Here is a 16,238-nt window from a genome sequence, read left to right as displayed (position 1 = left end):
CTGTGCATTGTGCCTGTCAGTGTGCTGAGGTCTGAGGAATATTTGCCCGGTGTTGGAAGGAGAAAACGCTCCACTCATGTCTAAGAGTGGTGGCTGATGTTCGGTCCCTCGGGCTCTGCAGCACCGGCGCTGTCAAACCCCTGGGCCCTTGCGTCTTCTCCTAGAACCTGTGGAGTGAACAGTCGGCACAGGACTGTCAAAACCCATCTCATCATGCACAGAGGAGCAGACTGAGAGGCTGTAATACAGCTTACTGGTGAGAAAGAGGGACAAAAAAAGAACTCTGACTTTTACTTTTAGGAACAATGTGTTCACTCTGCAGTTTTTTGTGTCTGACTTGCACTGCAGTGTGTTTAGGAACATGCCCTGCTTAATGACCATACATGAACAGTGTTGAGCACTTTGGAAAGCTACAGAACAACACATTTCATGTCCTGACATGCTTATAACGGTTGGAAGAGTGTGTCTGTAGAGGCGGCTTACGCGTGCCATTAGTACTGTATATATTCATTCCACTTCGAAGGGCTCGTCTTACGTTTTTATCGACTTTATTGAGTTACATACGAAATTATATATATATATAGTACAACACGGGACACCTTCTGCCCTTTCTGCTACAAACCCAGGGGCTCCACCTGCCTTCACCCCGCCCTCTATCGCATAGAACCTTACAACATAGAGGCACACAAACTAGATACATCTCAATTAGAGCGCACCGAACTATCTTTAAGAAACTAAATGATATAACCTGCAGTTTAGCTCATACAGTGTCCTTCCTATGTTTTTGTGAAATTAGAGCAAAACTACAAAGATGTGGAGACAAAGTATGAAACATTGCATAGTGGGCATTTAATGGTATCTTGAAAATTTAATGAGTGTTCCTAAGAGCCCCAAACTAAAATAGCATTACTTTACATATCAACTTGACAGGGGATAATTAATTACAGGCCCGCATGTAATTATTTTCTGAAACACTGATTATTGTACATGCCCAAGAATTCATACTTTCCATTAATGAAATTCACAACTTTTCTAATAAGTGTCACCATTGGTGGGTTGTCAGCAGGTCAAAAGTGCATCCATAGAACTGCTGGCTCAGGAACTCATTGTGCAAACTAGAACATGGAAAATAGGACTTGTGAGAACGGCACCTAGGGGGAGAAAATATACACAAGAATGCAATGAAGATAGTACTGCTGCTATTTAAGTCTTGTGGACATATGGAACAGCACATTATCGTTAGAGCAACTTGAATAAATTACAGCACATCACACACGAGAGAGAGAGCACACTAAGAGAGTGGATAGAGCTTGTTTCATGTCCTCATCAATCACATGTGGAAAGCAATTTAAAGTCTGTCGATACAGAATGGTAAATAACATTCAGCGGTCTTTGGTGAATGGGAAGGAAAGGCGTATGTAGGCACATGGCCAAAATGTAGGCAGAGGACATCTCAGAGTTAGATTTGAGCAGCTTGATGTCATCGTAAATCTTTCTTCACTACTTGGCAGGATTTCTTGTGTGAAAATACAGCTGTACCATCTAAGAGAAGAACGTAGGGCCGCCAGCAGAAAAGACTGTCCCAGGTCTGTTAACTGAGAGGCTTGGATTTGCCCTATTATTACTATCTTAAACAGAGTTACGGTTTGAAGAGCTCTGCTCACGGGATTTAAAACTTTAGAACTAAATGTAAACTGTGGCCTAAACAGCTAAACCATCATTTTGAGGAGAACACCAGCAATGGCTGCCTTCTCAAACAGCTTAAAAAAACTACTGCATAGTGCCATTAATGCACTTACTACAGAAGATTTTGAAGATGACTCCCACCTTGACAACCATAACTACGTAGTCTTACATGTAGCTGCTCAAAGCCTTGAATAGCATGACTTACTGCCACTCTAGTGACTCTGTGACTCTGTACTTATTGTAGGCCCAGCACTGCTTTGAGCTAAATGCTAACAATAGCATGCTACCAAGCAGAGTTGGAAAGTAACTAAGTACTGCACATTTACACAAGTACTGTACTTAAGTAAACTTGAGGTATCTCAACATACTTGAGTATTTTCATTTTCTGCTACTTCTTACTTCACTACAGTTTAGAGAAAATATTGCATTTTTTTACTCACTATATTTATTTGATAATTTTAATTATTAGTTACTTTTCAAAATGAGATGAATAAAACAGGATAATTAAAAGACTTTATTGATTTCTGGTGGGATATTCACAAGCTACTCAGTAGTATATAAAGTACATCAAATAATAAGTAAGGTACTTAACATTAACTCCACTTCAGCTGCAGCATTGCATACATCAATATTTATAGTTCAAAGATATGATATACATTAATGTGTAATGTACTATTCTGCAGAATGAATACTTTTAGTACTTGAAGTAGTTTGAAGCTAATGCTTTTGTACTTAAATAACATTTTGGATGCAGGAATTTTTGCTTGTGAAAGAGTAGTTGTACACTGTGGTATTGTTATTGTTAAATCCAAAATATCAGCTGACTATATTCATTAGGATTCATTATCTGGGGACCATGAAGGATTGTTTAAAAAAATCAGGGCAATCCATTTAAAAGTGCTGAATTATTTCAGTGTGGGTGAACAGACTGACATTGGCATCCTAGAGCCACTCTCTGCTAGTGTTGCTAATAAATAATACTCCTGTCAAGTGTTTAACAGAACAGAAAAAATGAAAAATTTGTTATTTTGGCATAATGACTTGTTGAAACAGCAAGTAATTGCTTCAATGAACCCTAAAACCCGAACTTACTAAAATTAATGGTAAATCATTAATTTTTTGTCTCTCTTTGCTTTGAGGACCTTTCGTTGTAAAGCACAGACCAGCTGCAGCAGCAAACACAAATACACAGGATGTGGCTTATCAGTGCCGCATCGCATGATGTCTTCCTGGCATTTAAAAAAAAAAAAATTATCCCTTGAAGCTATTTGCAGTCGCCAGTCTGTGAAGTTGTCTCATCCTGCGCTGTCACAGTGTCATATTGTACCACAGGTACAGGGTTCAGTAGTGACAAGGTTGCAGACAGACTGGGCTGTGGATCTGTCAGTCGCCCCTAAGATGCTGCCATCTTATTTCAACAGTGTCTGGAATTTGAACACCTCAGAGAGATTTCTCTGTATTTAGTTTGACCTCTTTGCTATACTGTATGAAGATGCATTTACTTGGTTTTATTACACAGTTGCCTAAAATCTTATTTATTAAAGACAAAATTGGACAAAACTTAACATCACTGTGGGACTGTTGAGTAGCGAGTAGCTACTATCATTACCCTCAGAGAATGTATATAAACTGATGATGTACACAGCAGAGTACATTTCTAAATCACTGCAGCAGGTTAAGACATTTAAAGATAAGGCCAGTCATTTTCTATATTAACAGTATTTTCAACACTGCACATACAAAGGCTAAAATCAACAATGATTTGTCTCTATTCACTGTTAATATCTGTCAGTCCTGGATTATCTTAATCATCCGTGGCATATACCTCCATTGTTGTTCAAAAATGATTAAAAATGCAAAGGGAAACATACCACTGCACTGGTTGACATATGAAACACAAGACCCTAATATTTTTTTTTTAAATTGCCCCGAGGGCTCCAAACAGCTATGTACATCACTGTTAAGTGTGGTTACAGGTGCTACAGGCTGACATCATCCAAACACACCCAACAGTGATGCTGGTTTGGAAACTAGTGGTCAGAAACTCAGTTTCACCTGGAAATAAGCTATTTAAAGCTAAAGTATGTAACTTAAGGTAGCACTAGCATGAATCTCCAATTCAACCCACTCTCATCCGCTCCACTATGCTCTACTACAATCTGCTACACTCTGGCACACACTGTCCAGATCTTCAGACATTTGTAGTTATGAATCTACACTAAATGAGAATGCAACAAAACTTACTGATCACGCAGAAATAATTGAAAATCTCTGATTGGTTAGAGGGCAACCACGTTCAAAAACCATTTAGGAGCTAATATCTCTGCACTGCTACCAGTGCTGTTCAATGAGTCTGGTCACAAGAGGCTTCGACAGCACCTCTCCACATTAAGACAAGTTCTGGAGCAGATTTCTAAAAAAAAGATATTTGAAAAAGATCCATACTGTAGCTCTAAGCTTGTCTCCTCTGTTTATTAGTATCCAGGTACTGAATAAGGTGTACTCGACAGTGAACCTTTCTTTAGCCAGGATAGCTAGGAGGAAATCTATTTTGACCTTTGACATTCAGATGACATTTGGATCTGGTGACTCCTATTTTGATTCCATCTTGGATTCATGAAACCACCCGTGGTATTATACAGCAGTGTGTATTGTTGTGTGTACCGTCATGAAAAAGGGCAACAGCGTGACTGATTCATTTGTGGACCCATATTACTTTTTTTTTTGTCAGATCATGTTCTGCAGTCCAGACCATAAGTATTTGGACAGTTACAAAGTTTTGTTTTTCAGACTCTGAGCTTCAGAACATACAGTTTGAAATGAAATGATGGACAGGCCTAGTACATTAAAGTGCCAAATCTCAGCTTCAGCAGGTTTACATCAATACAGAAAGGACTGTGTGGGAGAATTAGTGGGTGTTCAGACTCAAAGGTTTCAAAGGTGTGAAAATAGGCAGACCTCCCCATTCATTTCTATGGGGGATTGTGTTCACCACAGCTGGCACCAGCACCACAGAGGGTAGTTTTAAGGGTTGAAAGGTAATTGGACAGGTACACATGAAATCACAAAAATCATCATAATCAAGATTTTAGGAAAATTCTTTGTAGTCAATGAGTGTCTGAAGTCTTTGACCCACAGTAGGGTTGCAATGCTATGAGATTTTCACAGTATGATAACCATTCAAAGTTCTATTATGTATCGTCTTCAGTTTTATAATGCTTGCACTGTAGACTACATACTGTATATTACCTAAACCTTTAGGCATGCTACTCAAAATCTGGTAGCGAGCTACTGGTAGCTCACAAGTGACCCCTGCATTAGAAAAACGACTAAAATAATATAAATACAATATAAATACATATCTCCTCCAAGGCACTATGCATCTTACCTGAACATTCCAGGGTTCTGTCTTCATTATGGGCCAAGTTATGGCAGAAAATATGTGTTAAATGGGGTTTTCAATGTTAACTTTAAATGGCCGTCAGAGTTGAAATTTGGTGTGGTGACAGACATTGCCATCCTATATAAGTGTCAAATTTCAAACAATAAATGATTTTTTTCCCCATGCTAAAGATGTTTTTTTTTGTGTGTGATAATTTAAAAATATCTTTGAGACCTTGACCTGTGACCCTTGTCAGCCAAAATCTAATTACTTCTAACATTGGTCACTACCAATGTCAGAAACAAGTATGCTGATGAGCCATCCAGGGGTTTGTTTGTAATCCTGTAAACAAACACACACAACAGTGCTAACAACAATGCCTGAGCAAATGTGTAAACAAGGGATTAAACAGTACATTGTGGTCTGTTCTAATGCAGGAAGTTGTATTTGTTAGCATGTCTGGTTGTCTTAGCTTAATGTCTTCAGTAGCAACAGAGAGTTGTTTCAAAGACAAAGGAGCACATTATTAAGTAGCTACACTAGTTTGTGACGTTGTAGGTTGCTATTGTTTTGTTTTGTGTAAAATTGAAGACCCTGGTGTTTTGAAAATAAGTAGTAACTTTCAGTGGTTAATCTGGCACATTATTGTAAACTCCATATTTAAGAATGGAAATGGTCGCCACACACAGCAACAGTAACAATGGGGAGCGAGGCTTATCAAATGGCCCTGCAGCTTAGGTTTAAGGAACAGAAATACTATGCTTGTACATTAATACCCCCCCAACACACACACCACTGAGCATTTACAAGCAGTATATAAATACATAAATAAGACACAACATAACATACTATGCAACTGATTACACACCTAAACAAATTTGTGGTATGAAATATTTATTAGCTGCTTTAACACATGGATATTTATATATGGGCTTAAAACTCATCATTATTAAATGTGTTCAAAACTAACAAAAAACTAACCAAACCAAAATTAGTATGCTGTCAACACCTCTTAAATTGTTTATACATCAGTTGCTATAATGTTATAAAAATGTAATGACTAGAATTAGTGCTTTGCAGTTGTATGCCTCTACTAATCAAATTCACAAAATATGAGGTCAAACCACTAAAGTGAGGTCACGGTGACCTTGACCTTTGACTTCTGTACTGTAAGTCAGCAGAATGTCTTTTGTGTAATTCTGATTTTCCTAGTATAGTGTGTTTCGTTGCCTATTTTTCTACAGAGAGTGCAGGTTATAATGTGGCATGTTTTTGTTTTATTTAAATGGCAATATACTTCCCACAGATTATAATAACCTGTAGCAGAGCACAGCAAAAATGAATAATTGTTGATTTTATCAGAGCGGTATGATGCCAACTGATTGCAAAGGTTATAGAGGAGTAAGATAAAAGCTCTCCTTTTTTTGTTTTTTAGCAAGAACAACCTAAGACAAATAGCCCCTCAGTTTGCAAGACTACTCAGAAGTATTTCTCTGAAAAGGTCTTTTTCATAATGTCCTTCTTGGCAGAGGTGAGGACTACTATTGTCAAGTACTGTACGTTTGTTGTGCAAATGTCACCTTTAGGAACTGCATCAAGGGCATCGGTGTCTGCTTACATTTGAACAGACATGGCTGATTATTTAAATAGATAAAAGGAGGCTCATTTGTATTCGAAGGTGAGTAAAGAGGAAGACGTGACTGCATCATGCCTGGGTAGCAGATCAAATCAATACTTTGTCAATGATAATGGTGTAAATTCTGTTTAAGGTATAGCAAGGCTATACACTATATATCTTTAATAACAATAACCAACCAAATAAGACATTCAGAGACCATGGTACAAATACAGAGTAACACACATAAACACACCATCTCACCATTCAACTATCTTATGCTTTTCTGTGTGAGGAAAAACAATGCTAAAGGGAACCTATAAGAAGGAATATTTGAGAATTATTCTCTGAGCTCTCATTCCAATTTCCTCCTCAGCCAATCTCTGATTGGCATTTAAACAAAGCTTCAAGTATTCTGGAGAGGATTAACATTTGCATTGCCTTGCTTCTATGCATATTTGGAATGATAAAGCATTCCTTGATGATCTCAGCACCTCCACTTCTTGCCTGTTTTCATATAATGAAAAACATACTTGTAATAATGATGAACAGTTTTCATTTTCCTTTATGGAGAGTGAAGACTGTGTGTCTTTGTTATTCATTCTGTCATCCACTGATGCTTTCAATATCTCGACCCAAGAGATGCTTTTACTGACACATGCTTGGCCTACTAGTTCAAGTGGCAGTCTGAGTTGGTGGAATATTTGGTATATTTAATATTCTTTTTTTTGCTTTGTATTATTAGCCAAACACTTTGACTTGCAAATATTTCCTTCCTGTGTCTGTACTGCAGAAAAGGTAAGAAAAAAAGTATGGCTGTACTCTACAACTTCCTTATATAAACATGTAAAAATTGTAATACCACTAATACAACAACAACAGGTACTAATACTCCTACTTCTTCCAGTGATAATCTACATATATATATATATATATAGCATTTTTTTATGCAAAATGCTTAATAAACAGGGATAAGAAAATATAAATTACACACTAAATTTAAATATTCAAGGTCTAGAAAGTCTAGCAAACTGACACCATAAGCCGCTCCCAACCATTCTTTTCCCCTGGCATCACATCCTGGTTTTAGCAATGATGAAACCTATGGATGCGACACACTGTACAAAATGCAGGCTCCAGATCGGGTAATAAGAAGCAGTTCATTCATTTTGTTGGGTAGTGAAGGGAGATTTTCTAGGTGGTTAGAAGGGAGTGGCATTTGGGTTCCCTGCTTAACCAGTGCACCGGTGTGCTTACCTCCCCTGTCTCATTACCATGTCCCATAGACAGCTGCTGCTCCTCTGAGTAAAATGACCAAACAACATGTTGCATTTATAACGGTGGGAGAAAAAATGTATGGAATGAGTTGTCAGATGATTAAGGGTTCTTCTCTGGTGAAAGTAATGGGAGGCTGCCTGCAGAAAGCCAACAAAAGTAAACAAAAACAGCAAAAGCTCAAGAGAGCACTCGACAGCGGCGGCCATCAGTGACACCATCTTGGAATCTGACCTCTTTGCTCCAGCAGGCACAGTTTCAGACTTTAAGCTCATGAGAGCTCCACCATGAGGGGCTGTTTGAAATGGTTACTCAAGGTCTGAAAAACACTCCTTATAACCTTTACTGGGCGAATAACAACAGAAGGGTTGTAGACAGCAAACTGTCATAGAAGAGGTTAATATAATTAAGAGACACCGCATTCTTTTCCATTTTCACTTGATTTATGAAATAAAAGTTTAAAGTAAACATTTTTAAAATGTAAGTCACAGAATTCTGAAAACTACTATGACAGCAAGAAAAAGGCCCAAAAGTGTACACAGGTACTGATCAAGAGGAAAGACCTGTTGAAAAAAAAAAACATGCTCAGCAATGCCCTTTTTGTTAAAGTAATATTTTAGGTCTCACATTTCAGATCCACACCAACAAAGGTTTAGAGTACATCGTACTCCTGTACTTCTTTTCTTTATATTCACTCTTGCATTGCCCAAAAAGAGAGTCACCAGAGAGCATCTGGAGGTGGTATGTCCTTGAACTGATGCAAGCAGAGATCATTGCTTTGAGCCTTCTAGAAAAACAGGGTTTTATTTTGTTGAAAAACACCCGAGAAGTCAGGAAACATTCTTTTCACCATGTTTTCATTCTTCTCCTGATTGAAGGGACAGGTACAGCAGAGAATTTGATGGCATAATCTTTGCCTACTGGACTGGTATTCTGACTTCAGAGGGTGCAGGGACTGTTTCACAGTGATCTACAGAAAAACTGAATAAGTACAAAGTGTAGAAAAGATACACTCTGAAATGTCTTTATTCAGGAGACAGTACATGACCTGACATTTCATCTGGTCAGCTGCATCCCCTTCCATTACCGCCTATTAACTCCTCTCAGACTACTGCGTACCCAGATGGATGAATGTCTGAATGTCCCCTTACCACTTCACCGTATGATGAAATTGATTCCATTCATCCATGTTATTAAAGGCCTGGAGGGTGGCCAGTGATGAGGCGGTACAGTATGGCACAGCAAAGCTACACTGATAATTCAATTAGCTGCCTCCATCTTTGCACCACCTCCACATGACCTGCATCAGTAGTTTTTGCTGACGATCAACCTATGTAAAGTGACGGTATTCTTGGATTGTGCTGCAAACTTAGCCAACATGCTGATTGGCTGAAAGGAGTTCAGGTTAATGGGTTGGTTGTTATTTTTATTTCTGAGTTTGGTGACATAAAAGCCTGTTCAAATCACAGTTCTCATCTCTGTTCTCTCAGAAAGTGTCTAGTGTGCCATCACTGAATATAATCATTTGTCAGTTATCTTGCAGCTGTAGTCTTCACTTATAACCTGTTATTTTATTTCTGGATTTAGACACGTTATGAGATTAGTGAGTAGCTTATTTCTGCTGGATATTGTACAGCAACTTGCTGTGTGCTGGTTTCAGGTTGGCTGATTGACCTTGACTCATCTGTGCACATACAGAAACCTAAATGTGCCATCACTTCCCATGTTTACAGTATGTGAAATCAATTTCAGCCCTAAAATGCTGAACTTTTTAATTTACTGTGAATGCTGGGTATGTAAAAGTGATCATTGTCAATTGCCTTATGACACATTTACTGCATTACAAACTCATGTTACTAGTGATGTCAGATACAGACCACAGATGACAAGGATGTTACGATGAAAAGTGAACAGTACTTTAATGATTAATAACTGGAGAACTGAGAAAGAGGCTGCTGGCATACAGTCAAACTTTTTGAACAGTTGTCCCCTGAAGTTAACCTGCTCCGGAGCAGGTTATATTACTGTGGCGAACTATTGCAATTAAAAGTGAGTCAGCTTTGTGGTACAATAAAACCTAAGATGAGCATGTAATTGGGTGATTGAATTAAACTAACTCTGATCAGATGTTCTGGAACCAAAATCTCAGTTTCACATCTAGGTGTTGGTCAACTCAAGATCAAGTTGTTGAACCAGCTTTCTGGAATACCACCCAGAAATCATGAAAACATATTCAAAACAAAGGTAACTTCTGTAGTTCAAATGCAAGCAAGGCAGGGTTTGAGCTCAGTCACAGAGAGGATGAATGCAGGCGATTAATGTGAGATGTGTTCTTCAACAGCCATCTGACAATGAGTAGTGCTGGCTGCTGGCTAAAATACAGAGTTAGGTAAAGGTGGGTGTGGGGGTGAGCTGGACATGGCAGGTAGCAAGAGGGAGGACACTGGAACAAAGACACAGGCAAACAGGGAGAGTGAGCTGGTTAGAGTGACTTTTGGGTTCTTGGACACCTCCCTGACCAAGGTCCTTCTTGCCTGTTTACTGAGTTTCTATAGGAAGGATCCTGCTGGTTCTCCAGTGCTCCTGGGAACAGTCCAAACTGTTCAAAACAGAAATGATTTATACTCTTGTCCTGTCTTCACTCACCACAGTTTCATCAGAGAAGTGTATGAAGAGTTCTTGGACTTCATGGCTTGGTTTTTGTCCTGATATGCAGTGTGAACTGTGGGACCTCATATACACAGGTATGTGCCTTTCTAAAGTATGTCTGCTCAGTTGCCACAGGTGGACTCCAATCAACTTCTAGACCCATTTCAAAAATAATTTAAAGTGCATTAGTTACATGTCCAGTTGATGGTCACATCACTCATCAAATGAAGTTGTATTGGAACTAAAAGTCTCTATGAATTATTATTTTACCTAATCTGAGGGAAGTTGTAATGGAGGTATACAGTACTGCATAAGTCTTAGATATACTGTAGATCTAACAACCAGCAAACCGAGAAAGGCTCCAGCAGACTCATACACAGCAAAAGAGTCTGTATCAGATGAGCGAGACATAATAGGTGAAGTTAACACTGGGGGAGGTGCTCTAGCACAGTGTAGGATCCAGTTCAGTGATATTAGGAGTCAAACAAGTTGGTGGTGAAAATCTGGGCCAGTGTGACTGCAGGGGCATGCTTCAACCAGCAGGTCTCTGGTATCTATAGAGGACATGGATCCCTGATGATCCCTATTATTTACTAGAAGCCTTGAGATCTACATGTGTGTGCATTACTTAAAAATAGCACAGAACACTATTCTGCCTCACACCATGTACCTTCAACAAGGGTCATCTTCTACCCCGAAAGTGGACTGGTTTCTTGATCACTGCTGACTCTTGCTGTGCTTCTCCTCCCACATCAGTAAACAACTTAAAACTGTCTTGGGCTTGTCTTAACTACAAACATCACTTTGCAGCTGGGAGCTCATGGATTGCATTCACTTTCTGGCTTTAGGATTTAGAACAGGCCCAATAGGGCTTTAATTCATGAGCTGCTTCTTGAGGCTGTAACAATATGGAGCCTCAGTATTTCATTTATGTTGGCAGACAGACTGATCATAAAGTACAGAGCCATTTTTGTTTTTTACAGCCTTGCGTTAATATGTAGAAGATGTATTGTCAGAAACCAGACACAGTGAGAGACCTCTGGTGGAATGAAACTGCAGAAGAGGTGCATGGACTGAGAAAACCTCGCTATGGCAAATAACTTCAAATGCTGCTATGGGCAGTTCCATTGTGCTGTTTTGGGAAATGGCACCATTAAAGTCATCACTGTCTATGATGTGGAAAGAACACAGGGATGTGTGAGCAGTGAAAAGACAGGCTGACCTTGATGATGCTTATTATCATAAAGCAGCCCTTTGGTCCCCACATAGTGGGCGGCCATGTGTGTGTGTGTTTTCCATAACCTTGTATTATACAACCCTAAAGAATAAAAAGACTAATATATTGCTGTCATGGTCACTGCTTTCTGCACCTCCAATTCTGAAATGGATAATAGGATCCTGTGATCTACAAAACAATCCTATAACTGGATTTGGTTACATTTATCATAAATTAGGGATGATTCAAGTCAAAATTCACGTGGTGATTGTTGTACTTCTTGAAAGTTGGAGTCATTCATTGCATATGATGTGGACACTCCAAAGCAATATAATCCAACAGTAAGGGAATCACACTGTTAATTTTGGTAATTAAACCTGCGTTTATAGATTTTTCTGTGTCTGTGACTCTCGGTAAACAAGAGCACATGCAAGTTCACATTTAAGGGCCAAAGAATGAGCCATAAAACCTTAGCTAATATTGCCAAGAGCCTTTTAGTGAACAGAGTTTGCTTATGATTCATGTTGCTACTCTTGGGACTGCCTAACTTGAAATGTGTGTAGCTCTGATGTTTGTGTTGATGTTAGGATAAGAGAAGAGCTACTGATCAATACCTAACCTGAGAATTAGCATTTATGTTGCTCATATGTATCTGACTTGCCAGCTTGAACTCACAGGGAGGATAAAAACTCCCATATACTGTACGAGTTCCATACTGTACGAGGATTCACCTGAAGGTAGTGTTTAAAGAGGCCGACTGTGGGATTGTGACACCAATGAAAACATTCTGTCATCTTGCAGTGGGCATCTTTGCTTAGACTGCTGCCCCCGTGACCCGGTCCCGGATAAGCGGAGGAAAATGGATGGATGGATGTCATTGAGTGTGGTCCTAGTGTGTGAATGCTGGAATAAATACACACACACATTAGACTTGCATGTCAAGGACCTATGTACTGTATGTAGGATAAAAACAGGTGTTATCAATGTTAATGTAGCTTTCACTGGTCTTGTAAATATAATAGATTATTTATTGTGGTCTGTTGCCACTGAATGTAATTTATAATCTTATTATGTTCCAATTAGGGGGTGGAACTGTGCTCATGGTATAATCAGTCATTCTACAAGCCAGAGATTCCTCCAATTTGCTCACTAACTGTCCATACAGACTGGTTTTCATTTTCTATCATAATAAATTTAAGCCAAACAAACAGATCAAACCTATTTCTCTATTCATTTGCCACATCTGTTCAGACCATGTTGATTTACAGTAGTTTGAGCCCAGAAGCACATTTTTCCTCAGTTCTGCTTGTTTGAGCTGGAGGGAACATTACAGTCCAAACCAATGGACCAAGGACCTTATTGTGAGGGGCTAGTTCCTTTTTATGTTTCCTAACCAGCCTGGAGCTTGGTCTGAAGAGAAAATGCATTCCAAGTGGTTACAGAAAGAACAATCGTCAATATATAAATTCATAACCAAACAGATATCAAACCGCAAAACACGAAGCACAAAGACAGAAATCACCAATCACCATCATATGGACCAGAGGAAACAGGTTGTTGGTCTATCATTTAGCATATTGCCTAAATTTCGAATATTGTAGTATGTGCACACACATGCACACACAAATAACCCCACAATCATACATACAGTACCACCTCTACCCTGCCTATAAACTTCCATCTTGGAGGCAGAGCAGCGCTCGGCCTAATTGTGTCTTGGAGCTACTGTGCTGCTCATCTCTGGAGATCTCATTATAAGATCCACAAGCTGTTCAGGCACGTACCCTTGCTCTTCAGTCTCTCATCCCATCAGTTTGTACAGCATAACTTGTCTGAAATCTCCACTACCCCTTTGCAGTATTGGCAGAATAAAGCAATAATTGTTGATTAGGAAATTGCGCTGTCCACCTAAAGAGAGAGGCACAAAGACAAAGAGAAAAACTGCTCTGCAGAGTTTTTTAATGTACTGTAACTGTTAGCTGTCAATAACAGGTGTATGGCTAGAATCTCTGATCTGAGCAATGAGACCAGTGTGGGTTTGAAAGTCTCCTCAATGTTTTGTCCAGCAGATACTGACAACCAACATGGTTGGAGCCAAAAGCATCACTTTTTCATGATCCTACGTGAATGCCATGCTCTCTTGCTTTCACTCTTTCTGTCCTCTTTGTTCTGTCTCCCACAGCGTCACCATTTTCAGGAGTAATCCGTTATATGCAAGTATTATTAATGTGTTTATATGAAATGCTGTGAGTATACACCTGGAAACCACTGCTTTGAACCAAAGCCGCTCAGGTCTTGATTCCACAAGAAGATATAAGAAATACAATAATATTTGTAGAGATGTTTGTAGGTCAAGCTGCTAAACGCTAAAGGTATATTTTGGAATTTTGGCATGAGCTATGGAAGCTCCTTGTCCAGGCTTTATGCTATAGGTGAAGCTAACTGTGTCCCAGCTCCAGCCTAGTGCTTACCTGACTGGCATAAATGGTATCATTACTTTTCATTTAACTCTTGGAAAGAAGGTTAATACATCTATCTCCCAAAATGAGGAGTTCTTTTAACATCTTCTCAGCATCAAAGGCTTTCTTGCTATTGCACATAGAGTACAGTACATTTATCAACCTGTGCTACAGGACCCTAATAGCAAACACGTCCCTCTTTAAAGCTGCTCTCCTGCCTAGGTAAAGCCACACTGGGTGGCAAATTTATACTTCAATATCTTACACACTATTCTCATTTTGTGTCTGTATAAATGGCACACTATTAAACAAGCATAAAACATGACAAGGAGAAGTGTTTCCTCTTATGTGAGCCCTGAATAGAGTGAACACTGGCCGTCTCAAATGGGGACTATTAAATTTGAAATTGAAATTTTGAAAAGAGAAACTATCATTTTATTTCAAGGGCTCATAAACTGAATGACATACAGTATCTGTGCAGCAATGATTCACTCGCAGTCTGGCTGCCATCCAGACCACAGGAAAATATGTCTTTAAAAAAAACAGAGATTAAACAGAGCCTAAGGGTCAATTTATTAAGTAAAAAAAATATTTGGCCTCTTGTTTGTGAAGAATTGTGATTCTGTTGAATACACAGTACCTTGCAAAGACCTCATCTGCATTGCACCTCTGAATAGAGTTTGTAGATGAATATACAAGTTGATTATACTGGTTTGTGCGTTTGCCTGTCAAACTTTGCTCATTAAAACTTTTTTTGCTTATTGAGCTGGCTATCTGTCCAGATCGCAGTGCTTTCCAAACACAGCAGTAATTGCTGTCAGTTTTTCTGCAGATAAATAAACCTTAGATTACGCTTCTGGGTTTCTCTTAGTTATGAATATATGTGAAAACATTATCTATTCATGGCAATCCCAGCCTCCTGATGGAAATCCTGCCTTTTGCTACAGATGCTGTGGAAAGCGAACCCTTCAGCCCCTGCACATCCTGCAAGCCCCTCCGCCCCTCTGGCCTGCAGCCATCTGTATAATGAAGTCACCTCTCCCTCTTGGCTGTGGCCCAGGTGTAAAAAGAGTATTGTCAGCATCACAATGAGAAAGAACGAGGATCCCCTGCATGAGAGATGGATGTGATGTCCTTGTCCATTCAGCTCCCTCAACACCCAGCACCATTCCTTGCCCCCAGCGCAGTGTCACATATACTTTACCCCCCACCCTTCATCAGCCCATCACTCACTGTCATTCTGTCATCCACTCTGAGGGAAAGTAAAACCATTAATGCAGACTAACAGCCCCTTCCACCTGCTGCCATGAGCTTAGTGGCTGTTGTCTGATGTTCAAGTATGCAGTGCTAATACCCACATGCACACATTTTGTGCAACTGCAAGTGTCATGCTATGACTTTTGTTGGCTACACACACTAACCTTAACCCCTAACATCATAGTCCCACCTTCAAAACATAATCCAGAGTATTCTCTGAGTATGAAACTGTGCATCTTCATACTGAACAGAGGCTTTGATACAATACTTTATTGCAACTGTTGTGCATTTAAGACTTTAAGACTTAACCCTATAAAACCATTTGTATCATATTTGTTACGTGAAGTTTCTGAGCAAAAAAAATCGCCAAAAATGCCCCATTTATCAAATGTGATACAAAAGAAATAGAAATAATCTAAATAATATGGCACCTCTATTCCTTTATGTCTGGACTGTCTGTCTATACATATATGGCAAAGAAAGATCGTGAATCTTGAATTTCGAATCATGAATTATATTTTGGATTTTGTTTTTTAATATACATCTCAGTTCAAAAAAATTAGAATGTTCTGGCTATTTTTTGATATGTTGGGCTTTACAGGGTTAAGACGTTTCTTTTTGATAAAGCTTATAGTTAGGGCTGGATCAGGTGACCCTGAGCCCTCCCTTAGTTATGCTGCTATAGGCCTAGGCTGCTGG

This window comes from Monopterus albus, unplaced genomic scaffold (genome assembly GCF_001952655.1).
Source record: "Monopterus albus unplaced genomic scaffold, M_albus_1.0 scaffold12.1, whole genome shotgun sequence".
NCBI lineage: Eukaryota > Metazoa > Chordata > Actinopteri > Synbranchiformes > Synbranchidae > Monopterus > Monopterus albus.
This window is presented reverse-complemented; position numbering follows the sequence as displayed.